Consider the following 13566-nt stretch of genomic DNA (forward strand, 5'->3'; position numbering starts at 1 on the left):
GGTGATGATGTTGGTGATGATTTCCCCCTCCCGGAGGGAAGTGTCCCCGGCAGAACAGCTCCGCCAGAGCCCTAGATTGGTTCCGCCAAGGTTCCACCTCATGGCGGTGGAGTTTCGTCCCTTAAGCTTGCCCACGATTTTTTCCAGGGTAAAAGCCTTCATATAGCGGAAGATGGACACCGGAGGGCCACCAGGGGGCCCAGGAGACAGGGGGCGCGCCCAGTAGGAGGGGCCGCGCCCCCCACCCTCCTGGTCAGGGTGTGGGCCCCCTGATGAATTTCTTTCGCTCAATAATTCTTAATAAATCCAAAAATATGTTTCGTGGAGTTTTAGGACTTTTGGAGCAGTGTAGAATAGGTTTCCAATGTTTGCTCCTTTTCCAGCCAGAATTCCAGCTGTCGGCATCCCCCTCTTCATGGTAAACCTTGTAAAATAAGAGAGAATAGCCATAAGTATTGAGATATAATGTGTAATAACAGTCCACAATGCAATAAATATTGATATAAAAGCATGATGCAAAATGGACGTATCACTAACTTCCTTCCGCTTTATTGATTTTGAATTGTCAAGTAAAACCGACAAGAAAAAGCAATAAATTCTCTCTTCAGAACTCATTCATGCATGATATTGACAATCACTACTTTGATGTAAGGCAAACACATGATACCAGGATGGAATATGTATGAAAAACAGGACGACATGGCATGTTCACAACTGTTTGTGTAAACTAAGCAGAAACCATTCCAGCAAATAAGAAGCAATGCAAGCTAGACACCACATGAAAGATGCAACCAATATGACTCTGCCAAGTTAAAAGCGTCCCATCATAAATGGAATTTCAATAAATTAGAAGCAGCGCATGCCATAAATCATATGAAAGATGCAACTAATATCGCACTGCATATACTAAAGGTGTCTCGTCATATTGATTGATGCGGGATACAAAAAAAACAATAGTTTTATGTGAGGACATGCTTAATAGACAGATGTACTATGTACTAAATACAGGAAGGCATGTCACATTAACAGGTATAATGTATAAGCTAAGCAGACTAGCACATGCAGTTTAACCAGATTGGAAGAATTACAATCTAGACACCATATGCAACATGCAACCACATATCACGCTGCCAAGTTAGAGCAAGCACCTGCGATGCTAGTGTAGGGGAAATGCTGTAATCAACTACAGAGCTATGTTCACTATCTTCATCTAGCATTTTTGTTTCTTGAGAATCATGTTGGGAGGCTGACGCTCCATTCTTTAAATGAGGAGTAGTCCCCTTGCCTGCCTACCTCGTCATAAGTGATTGATAAGGGATAAACAAGAACATTAGTTTGATGTAAGAACATGGTTAATATACAGATGTACTAGTATGTACAAAAAACAGAAAGGCATGTCATATTCAAAGGTATAATGTGTAAGCTAAGCAGATGCAATTTAACCAAATTGGAAGCAATACAAGCTAGACATCCGGCTGGAGTGGTGAGCATGATCATCTAGGACCCGAGAGCCTGGTGGGAAGCGGGCTGCTTCGCCACCATTGCAACTTTTTAGTTGGCTTCCAGGTGATGCCTATCTTTGCTGGGCTTGTCACTGGCTCGGCCAGTGCCCTGACTAGCTATTTGTCTACTGGTGCTCACAGGATTGTGGTTCATGTAAAAAAATATCTTTCCTTATCAGACCAACTTCAGCCTTTCGAATACAAGCTAGACACCATATGGAACATGCAACCACATATGACACCGCGAAGTTAAAGCGAGCACCTGGGATGGTGGTTCATTGCAAGCGAGGTCATCAACTCCAGAGCTACATTTACCGTCTCCATCTGCTGACATTGCACCCTTTATAGCGCTGTAACATGTCGTGCATACCCGCGAAGAAAGCTGGCGCGACTTCTCTCTTTTCTTTGCTGCTTCTCTTTCGACAGACTCTGAAATACCCTTGCATAAAAACACAATAGTGAGAGTATGGGTGAAGTGTGTGCAGAACTAGTGCACTGTAAAAGTAGCAGATAGCAGGTGGCTGAAAAATAAATGACATGAGACATATGATAGCTCTACAACATTGCATGGCAAACAAAATTAGTTTCTACTCCATATGATTTTGTAATATATGAGCATAGGAAATGCACGTACTCCTCCAGCACACCACCACATCTGGTCATATCTAAGATAACAGTCGACTGAAAATAAATAGGTCAGTCGATTTTTTTAATGAACCATTCGATCTATAAGGAACGGGCAGATGGCCTTCGTCTACCTCCCGCCAGTCACTGTTGACGATCTTTCTCGAATCGCCAGCGACCACCGGCCCACACCCCTGCCTCCGCCGCCCCACCCTCCCCTCGACCTCACACCACCTCCGTGCTTGGCAGCGCCCCCAGGCCATCCCTTTAATCCCGGACGACCTCCAGATTGGGCGCCAGTAGCTCTAGGCCGCACACGTACCTAAAATAAACACCAAGGCGCTGCTTCCACGGTGTAATAGTTGTACTAGCGCTTGTTATGCCGGGGAATGCTTCCGTTAATTGGGAATGAATTGGCCAGAAATTGAAATTCAGGGGGGCAACGGACCTCTAGCTAAGGTGAAATAGTATATGAGGAGAAACCTGGTGCATCGTGAGTTACTAGGAACATGTAGTATCAAGAAGAAGCGGTCAACTACTGTCTTCTGTGGGATGAATACCATGCAAGCAGAGACGTAAGATTTGCACGAATAAGGGAAGAGATGTACCTTTTTCGGTTGCCGGTGTGGTCACCTCCACATGTCGCGCCGATCTTCTTCTTTTTACTGGGGACACCGATGTTCTGGAGGGTGCAGGCTTGGACGAACCCATGGCCAAATTGTTGACTGTGTTGCCATGGCCGTATGTCGGCGGAGGGGAAGCAGATCCGAGGCAGCGAAGGACGGCGTAGCAGGAACAAATCCGGTGCGGTGGAGGGTGGTGAAGTTGGAGCGGAAGCGGTGAGGCGCAGGACGGCGTGGTTGAATTGGCTCGGTTACGGACGGCTCGGCCTCGGCTTCAACTACTAGCCGTGGAGTGCGTTGTGGATGAGGTTGCGGTGGATGACGACGTCGGGGTATCGGCTCCAGCATGATGGAGGACGGCGGCGCTTGATGGGTGGGATGGGGTGGCGGACGGAGGACGCCAGGGTTTCGCGGCTGGTGGAGAGGTAGTTTTGGCGCCCACGGAGTACGAATGTGGAATCGGACCGGTGGGGGGAACCATGTTTCAGTCTGGGACGCGCTTGTTTTTGGCTTTTTTGAACAGAAGATGGGACGCGCTTGTTTGAAATTTGGGGAAAGTACAAACTTTGCCCCCCTCTTAAATTTCGGACCTACTGTGGGTCGGGGGTAGGATGGTAATCCCGGGTGTCCCAAATAGTGGGCGGGAGCGATTTCGGCCGTGCGCATGTGTGCTTGGGCGACCATTGTGTATGAATGTTTTTCGGGGGCGGTTGCGTGGCATCTAGATGAAGCTACAAACCTACCCCGGTTTAGACCTTTGGACGTCGGGCCAGTAGGTTTCACGGGTCGGAGTTATTAGAAAAGTAATTTCCTTGTACTACCAAACATTGGTCTCATGCGGTTTCGGGCGAGTAGAGGCTATTTTGGCGCTTCGTTCGAAATTTTGAAACACAAGCATTCACGTTTAGAGTACTCTTGAACTATGAGGATTGACCTAAATAGACAATGTTATATTTGACCTTGTATGTTTGAAAACCTCATTAAATTATCCGCTTCCCTTTGAAATTTTGACACTTAAAAATCCTATAACTATGATTATTTTGGAATGGAGGAGCTAAATTTGAATCTATTTTGTACACGACTACATATGCTATTATGTACAAAGTCAGAGCAAAGATTGGTGCCCCCATAATTTAGGTATGGTCTACAAATGCCATGATATCAAATTCAAATAATTTAATGGACTTCATGTTGAATTCGATTTTTTTAAACCACCTTAAGTTGAATTCAAATGTATGCTAGTTCATAGGTAGCTATTTATAATGGTCATTGTGTAACTTTCGTATGTATAATGTGCTTTACACACAGAACATGAACTATACTCACGTTTATATTCAATTGCTAAAGCGATGCATTGTCTGGAGTTCAAAATACTAACTATGTGGATCAATTGTGTCGAATAATAACATAGACATGCTCAAATTCGATAGAATCTAGATGTCTGATGGATCAATGACCGCTCCTTACGCGAGTTGCAAATATCATGATACCATCATAATATTTGGATACAATTTATATCTTTAATCAATGTGTACATCAATCTTTTACGTGTAGTTTCACTCTCCATCGGTGGTCTCCCACACATGCTCACACACTCTCTCCCGAGGTGTCACACATGCTCTAGATATTACCCTCCCTCCCTCTCATAACCATTTACAACTGTTTTCACTAACTTTTATCACAAGCACTGTTCCTCTCGCAAACATACACATGCACAATCCCCATCGACCCTTTCTATATACATGGACCTGCCAACATGTCTCATGTACGCACATTATCTTTAGGCCTATCTCTCACGCATTGTCTCACACCTCCCTTCCTAATCGACGAGTATGATTCTAGCAGAGAATTCTGTAGGATGCTCCTTAAAGTTAGGTTGGATGAATAGTAATATCAGAGATAAAGGGGTTACCTTAGTCCGAGAACCTAGGGTTACAAATCCTAGCCGGCTTTGTCAGTGGACACAGAATCCTTTACAATTCTGCTACCTTTGTCTTGTACGACTAGTAATCCATGGGTCTTCCTAAATGCGTCATGGGCCGACCAATGTGGCACAGGACGGAACCGAACGAAGGGCCTCACCTCGACCCACCGGACCTCACGCGGTGACACACCCTCTGCCCCCACGTCTCATTATCTTCTCACACCCACACATACCAACACAAACACCACACACACAGAAAATTTTTCATGGTGCCTCTATTCCCTCCCCCCTTGCATATACACACTCAAGGGAATGGAATCTCTCGTCAAGACGTCATATTCGTCTCTCTCTCTCTAGACCACTCTCATTTCTCGTGCTATCTCTCCCACGCCCCCCCCCCCGTCGGCCCCTCTATCGATGCCTCTCTCGAATACGTAATACACACACATACCTCTCTAGGCCCCGCCAAATGCATCAACTACACATTCACACATGTTACATCACGTACCCCATTGATCTAAAAAGCCCTCTCTTCACGTTTATTTCGCATACAACATTCCTTTTGAATAAAGTGTGGCCAAAAATTTATTTTAGAGTTTCTACATATATACAACATTACAAAGTTACATGGAGGAGTACGAACGCTAATTTGCATTGCATGGTGCCCACAATGATATTTATTCCGCACTGTGAATTTGTATATTTTTATACTATATACAAAGTTAGTCATAATAAAGAGAAACAAAGAGCATCTCTCTCTCCATTGCATACCCCCCCTGTACGCCCCTTTCACGTATGCACACAAAACTATCTCCAGGTCCTCTAAAAGTAAGCCCCCAGAAAATTCACGCATGTTTCATCTTTCTCTCGCGATATATGCAATGACGATCATTGTATTTGAAGCGAAAGCACAATACGCACATTGGACTTCAGAGTCCACTCATTACGGTCACCATTTATGTTTAGTGGTTATTATACAGTCACGGGCTCACCGTACAACTATGTATTTTCTCATGACATGACTAGTTGACTAGTTAAACGCTCCACGTGGCACCTCTAGTGTTGCATCACATTATTTCACTACCATCGTGCCCACCTGTCGACTTGTATCTACTCTACATCTACACTCTTATAAAATACATAAAATATACACTCGTATAAAAAACAGAGTTGGTGATGATGGTGTGCCTGCCATCCTGCAATATAGGCCGTCCGATATATATCTGAAGGATTGGAAAGAAACTATGGAAATTTTGCAAAAAGGTACCCACACACCTCTCCACATTTGCAAATAAGGCCTTCCCTCATTCATCATTTTCTCTCACAAGATAAACAAGTCATACAAATGCATCTTGATGTTACGTGCAACGCACAGGCATCTTGCTAGTAAGAATGAAAACAAACGAAAAAATATATTTGGACGGTGGTTCGAAGTCATGACCGCGGGCACATCGGACAAGGTGGCCTTGTATTGGTATGCTGAGCCGTCTGTTTTAACACACAAGAGCTGGTGTGGTGATTATACACACACGCACGCATGCACACGAACTGCATCCACGCAACACTCACACAAACACATGCACCCACGCACGCACGCAACACTCACACGTACACATGCAGCCACGCACGCACGCAACACTCACACGCACACACGCACACATGCATGCACACACCAGTACACCACACGACCAACACACACTCTCACGCTCAAGTGCTCAACCTACACATGCATGCGCACACATCAGGCCCTGACAGACACATACACAACCAGGTGATTTCCGCGCACGGGTTGGAGCCTTGTCGCGCCTGCGTAAATTTGTGATTATCTGACCTTTTCCCTATGCGAACTGACAGGTGGGACCCACAAGGAACGTGGTCAATTTAACTAGTCAACATGGTGTCACGCAGACTATTTGGCTGGACAACAAAGTGCAATCCGATGTTGAACCATGAGCAAGTGACCGTATAATCACCGCAAAATGTATATAGTGATCGTAATCAGCTTATTCTGAAGTTCGGTGACCGTATTACGCTTTTCTCTCTGTAGGCCCTCCAAAACTACATATCTACACGTTCTCGCATGTTACAGCACTACTACTACACTCTAACACAATAAATCATATGTGTTTTTAGTTTTACTAGATATCATATTGTTACATATAATTATTCAGTTTGCATACATTAAAATTGCCTTTGAAATGTATGGCCAATATCATCTACCGCGCGGGAAAAATCCCGCCCTTTCCTGTTTAATCGGGTTTGTATCGATGGATCGTGCGAAATAGTAAAACTATAGTACTATACAGTACAAGTGACAGTCCACTGGGCCGTCGTGTCGTCTACTCCTCCGTCATAAGAGTGGAGCGCTCACTTTCATAAATCTTCTAGTCCCTTTCGCCGACATGTGGGACATCAAGCTACCGGGTCCACGTGCCATACCGGAATATAGTGCAAAGCAGCCGGGGTAAAGCACCCTAGTCATGGCGCTGGCATAGTAATGAGGAATGAGGCGTAAAATCACAAAGCTGCACCTTTCCCACAGTTAAGTTGGAGGGACAGAGTAATAATGCTAAAAAAAGAAGTTGGAGGGACGAAGCAACCATCATTTCACTCGTTGTTGAATCCGCTTCTCCCTCATCTTATTCAACTTAACCACGTGTTGCTTCTGTCGTTGTTCTGCCTCACATGGGACGCGGATCGGCTTGGTAAAGCACTGACACGTGGTACCGCATGTTAGCAAACCGCCAAGATAACGTCCTCCGAAAATAAGAAACCTCCCGCGCCATCCGCACGGCAAAATCACCTCATTTTTACTAATCTTGATACTGTAATTTTTTAGATCAATATAATTGAGATTTGTATAGATAGCACACAGGAGCAAAACCAAGTGGTACGGTTAAGGGCATCCACAATGTGTAGCCAAATGTGAAACTAGCTTTTGGAATCGTGGGAACCATTGTGGACGGTGTTGCCAAAGCCAAAAAGATGGAACCGAAGCTCCATGATTGATTGATTGATTGATTGAAGGAATAGAAAAATGCAACATCTCTCCTCTTTCTCCCATGCTTGGACGCATGTAGTACAGTATAGAGCACAGATTCTACTCCCCTGTCCCTTCTATCACAAATCACAAAGCAGTGAGGCGTCAAATCACAAAAGCACGGACGAAGCAACCATCATTTCACTCTTCGCTAACTCCGCTTCTCCATCGTCTTCTTCGAGAAACCATCTCACCGCACTAGTACTCCTAGTAGTACTAGTCCTTTGGTTCGATGGACTTCCTGGATGCAAATAAGGCGGTTGTCTCGGCTTGCAGGTGGCACTTGTGAATGACTTACCGTGGTCTCCCTCAATGGTGTTCTCCGTCGAACGCACTTCGCCAAACCACAAAAAAAAGATATCGTCGACGTCACCGCAATGGGGAAGGAAGTCAAATATAGTTACTACCTCCATTTTTTTGTAGACAAGGCCAGTATATCAAAATTACAATTTGCAAAGGGCCACTAACACTAGTCGAGGCAAAATTAATGGGGTTAGCAACCAAGGACATTAATATCCCCTGCATGCATGCGGAAGTGAGAAAGTTGGTTTGCATGGCGCTGCATTAATCAAGCGATGAGAAGTGAGATGGTTAGCTCTTTGGTCTTTGGAGAAAAAAATACGCATTAATTGACACGTGAAACGAGGATTTGTATCGATTAAATCCCGCAAAGGAAAACCCCGCCTTTCTTTTTTAACACTAGTACTCCTAGTACGTACGTATTTATCCTGTTTGGGTCTAGTCCTTGCATTGCCAAACTTCGCCACACATTTTTGCCAAGCTTGCCTAAAGTTTTCCAAATGAGAAGGAGGTACACTTGCGCACGGCTGTCGCGGTCGCACCGCACCCTCACACGGTCGCTCCTGCACGCAGCGGTCGCACCGCACCCTTACACAGTCGCTCCTGCACGCCGCAAACCCAACCAAGGGAACACACCCTCACTGACACGTGTTGTCGCATGTGAACAAACCAAACTCAGCCATACTATCGCTGACACATAAGTTTCATTCATAGAGTATGTTTATCCAACCGCATGTTGGGGAGTATCCATACGGCCCGTGCGGTAGTGTGTTGGGGAAGAAGAAGAGGTGAGGAACAAGGAAAGAAGGGTTAGGAGACGTAAGATATTCATCCAACTACCTGAAATGGTAGACTGACCCAAGTCAGGCGACTTGCATAACAAATATAAGTTTTTACACAGCAAAAGATCCATAAAACAACAACATAAAGAAACACTATCACTCCTCGCGGAAAGAGACAACCTTGTCGTCTTTGGCTGCCGACGAGAACCAGGCATAGCTGCCGACGTGTGTCTCCGCATCGTGGTTGTCCTCGGCCTCCAGCTACTCGTTCAAGCGGAACATGCGGGCGCTCTACATGGACGAGAGCACATCCCGGTTCAAGTCGAGGACGTCCGGTTCCGCGTGCAGGAGGGCCTCGATGGCAGTGGCATCTACGCGCTCCGCATCGAGTCGAGCCTCCGCGGCCCGGTTCAAGTCCAGGACGTCAGGTTCCGCCTGCAGGAGGGCATCGATGAGAGCGGCATCCATGCGTTCTGCGTCGAGTTGAGCCCCTGCCGCCCGGTTCAAGTCCAGGACGTCCAGTTGAGCCTCGATGGCAGCGGCATCCGCGCGCTCCGCCTCAAGTTGAGCCTCCGCTGCCCGGTTCACATCCACGACATCTGGTTCCGCCTACAAGAGAGCCTCAATGGAAGTGGCATGCGCGCGCTCCGCGTCGAGTTGAGCCTCTGCCTCCCGGTCCTCCTTTAGTATCGCCATGTTGAACCGCTGGTCTGCCTGCACCATGGGGGACTCGGACACCGGCACGAAGTCGACGTCCATCGTGTCATACCCATCGGGGGCCTTCTGCGCCATGACCTCCGCCATGAACATTGGATCGGCTTCCTCCTCCTTGTAGCTTGGCTCCAGAGAACTCGGGGATTGGCCTGCCGCAAAGCGATCTTGGGAACGGAGGTCTGTGGCGCCGACCACCGCCACGATTTTTGCGCGGCGCTCCGGCGTCAGCATCTTGTAGTAAGTGATCTTGCAGCGCACCATGGCTTTTCGGCGAACTAGGGGACGCTTGATGCGGGCTAGGGGATCGAAAGGTGGGGTAATGGGCTGGAGATTTGGTGTGGTTTTAGGGCAGTGGCTGGCGTAGGCCGAGCAGCGAAGGTTCTAGTGTGAATAGTGGTTCCGGTGACGACCTGTCAATTGGTTTTGACTATACATCGCTCTTGTCGCGTTCACATCGCATCCCGGCATGCTGGACCCTCCACGTTGCTCACCGAATGGAACGCGCTTCGTCTTGCGTTTTCGCTCGCTTGTGGGACCGCAGTTGAGAGCAAACCGACGTCCGTCCCCCTCCCCCGCCCGCGTCATTTATTATACTACCACTCCCTCTGTTTTATGCAGAGTAAATAAAAATAGAGGGAGTATACTACAGATGAGGATCCCCTGACGTGGCCGAACCCATTGAGTAACTGACATGCGGGGCCTAGCAAGCATGGAGTCCGATCGGCCAGTAAGTGATAGAAAGGGAGGGTAAGGCAGGGATACCTACGTCAGAGGATCCACTTCCGCTACTACTCCCTCCTTCCATTTACTATACAGGGCCTAATGTGTTTTTCGAGGCTAACTTTGACCAAATATTAGAGTAATAATATATGACATGCAACTTACACAAAGCATATGGTCAAATTCATATGTGAAAGGAGTTTCCAACGATATAATTTTCACATTATACATCTCATGTACTATTAATCTTGTCAATAGTCAAATTGGAAACCATCTCGAGTACAAATCTAGGAGTACGTACGAATCTAACAATATTGATTGGGTGTTGTTGAATGTTGATACCTTCTTGATCAAAGTAGAGATACTTTGACTACACATAAAACCTATATGTAAACTAGAAAGGATAGGAGGGAGTATATTGTACATTCAAAAATGAAACGAACATTGTATACCCTTTATATATGATTTGCGGATGCTATGATCACCGGTTAAAAATTTTGAATCCGCCTTAGGTATCACGTGCCCCCACTCGTTCCCTCTCGATTTCATCTCGGGGTCCGGAGATCTATTGAAAGAGGACTAGGGTGGGTACATGCAAATGATACTCGGCGGAATGTTCAAATGAGGCATGCGGGAGGATGGACTCGACTGGAGGGCGACATGATCGATGGAGAAGAGGGTTGGAGAGGAATGAGAAATAAGCAACCGCCACATGATTATACTTGAAAGGATCAAATAAACAATAAGTTGTCTCGCTTGACCTACATAGTGAAAGGCCTAATGCGCAATGCGGAGCACTGATGCTCGAATTGTTGGAAATATGCCCTAGAGGCAATAATAAAAGGATTATTATTATATCTCCTTGTTCATGATAATTGTCTTTTATTCATGCTATAATTGTATTATCCAGAAATCGTAATACACGTGTGAATACATAGACCGCAATACGTCCCTAGTAAGCCTCTAGTTGACTAGCTCGTTGATCAACAGATAGTCATGGTTTCCTGACTATGGACATTTGGATGTCATTGATAACGGGATCACATCATTAGGAGAATGATGTGATGGACAAGACCCAATCCTAAGCATAGCACAAGATCGTGTAGTTCGTTTTGCTAGAGCTTTTCCAATGTCAAGTATCTTTTCCTTAGACCATGAGATCGTGTAACTCCCGGATACCGTAGGAGTGCTTTGGTTGTACCAAACGTCACAACGTAACTGGGTGACTATAAAGGTGCACTACAGGTATCTCCGAAAGTGTCTGTTGGGTTGACACGGATCGACACTGGGATTTGTCACTCCGGATAACAGAGAGGTATCACTGGGCCCACTCAGTAGTGCATCATCATAATGAGCTCAAAGTGACCAAGTGTCTGGTCACGGGATCATGCATTACGGTACGAGTAAAGTGACTTACCGGTAACGAGACTGAACGAGGTATTGGGATACCGACGATCGAGTCTCGGGCAAGTAACATACTGTCTGACAAAGGGAATAGTATACGGGGTTGCTTGAACCCTCGACATCGTGGTTCATCCGATGAGATCATCAAGGAGTATGTGGAAGCCAACATGGGTATCCAGATCCCGATGTTGGTTATTGACCGAAGAGCCATCTCGGTCATGTCTGCATGTCTCCTGAACCCGTAGGGTCTACACACTTAAGGTTCGGTGATGCTAGGTGTCGGTGTCAAAACCGGCGGATCTCGGGTAGGGGGTGCCGAACTGTGCGTCTAGGCAGATGGTAACAGGAGACGAGGGACATGATGTTTTACCCAGGTTCGGGCCCTCTTGATGGAGGTAAAACCCTACGTCCTGCTTGATTAATATTGATGATGTGTGTTACAAGAGTAGATCTACCATGAGATCAAGGAGGCTAAACCCTAGAAGCTAGCCTATGGTATGATTGTTGTTCGTCCTACGGACTAAAGCCATCCGGTTTATATAGACACCGGAGAGGGCTAGAGTTACACAGAGTCGGTTACAATGGTAGGAGATCTACATATCCGTATCGCCAAGCTTGCCTTCCACGCCAAGGAAAGTCCCATCCGGACACGGGACGAAGTCTTCAATCTTGTATCTTCATAGTCTTGGAGTCCGGCCGATGATGATAGTTTGGCTATCCGGACACCCCCCAGTCCAGGACTCCCTCAGTAGCCCCTGAACCAGGCTTCAATGACGACGAGTCCGGCGCACATCTTGTCTTCGGCATTGCAAGGCGGGTTCTCCCTCCGAATAATTCATAGAAGATTGTGAACACTAGGATAGTGTCCGGCTCTGCAAAATAATTTCCACATACCACCGTAGAGAGAATAATATTTACACAAGTTCAATCTGCTGACGTATTTGATGGCGTGACGTCACACCACTACCAAGCCTTTACTTAAATTATTTTAATTATACCACCTCAGCGCATTTAGTGAAGCGGTTTCCTTGGCACGTCTTATCGAAGCAGAGATCATGTTCCCCTTATTCCGGGATTCCCATTAATACGGACGTGGGTAACCCAACCGCGCCCGTCGCCACGCCCCCTCCATCGAAGGCGGGTTCCAAACGGTCACGGGGACGGCTCTCAGTATTCTTCCTCTTTATAATGAGACCAAGGCCAGTTCTTTTTCTTCAATCCTCAATCGAATCCGCCCCTCGCCCCCGAGTTCCAACACCCAGGGCTCCAAATTCGGGTACCTTCGACCTTCAACAATGTCTGGCTCCGACCCACGGGGCCGGTGGATGCCCTCCTCCATCCCGGAAGAAGACGTGTTAAAGCTGAGAGACGCCAGGTACTTGACCTATGAGATTTCGCATAGGTTGCCTGCCCGAGGGCAAGTTATTCCTACTCTCGAGCCCGGCGAGAGCATTGTGTTCGTGTCTCACCTCCGTAGGGGCTTAGGCTTCCTGATGGACCCCTTCGTGAGGGGGCTCATGTTTTACTATGGGCTGGAATTCCATGACTTGGCTCCGGAGTCCATCCTCCACATCTCATCGTTCATTGTCGTTTGCAAGGCTTTCCTCCGCACTACCCCTCACTTCGGCTTGTGGCTCAAAACCTTCAATGTGGAGCCGAAGATGATCGAGGGGCGTCAGGAAGAGTGCGGAGGGGCGATTATAAGCAAGAGGGCCGATGCTCCATGGCCTGAGGGCTCTTTTCAAGAGGAGCTCGGCGTGTGGCAACAGGAGTGGTTCTATATCACCGCTCCCAGGGGCAGCAGGCAGAGGACGCCGCCTGTCTTCTGCTCGGGCCCTCCACAACAGTTGACGTCATGGGTCAACAAGGGCGTAACTGGGGGCCGCCCAAAGACGTACCCCTTTTGCAGGACCGGATTCGAGGCCTCCAAGAA

Source organism: Triticum aestivum, chromosome 2B, assembly GCF_018294505.1.
Source record: "Triticum aestivum cultivar Chinese Spring chromosome 2B, IWGSC CS RefSeq v2.1, whole genome shotgun sequence".
Taxonomy (NCBI): domain Eukaryota; kingdom Viridiplantae; phylum Streptophyta; class Magnoliopsida; order Poales; family Poaceae; genus Triticum; species Triticum aestivum.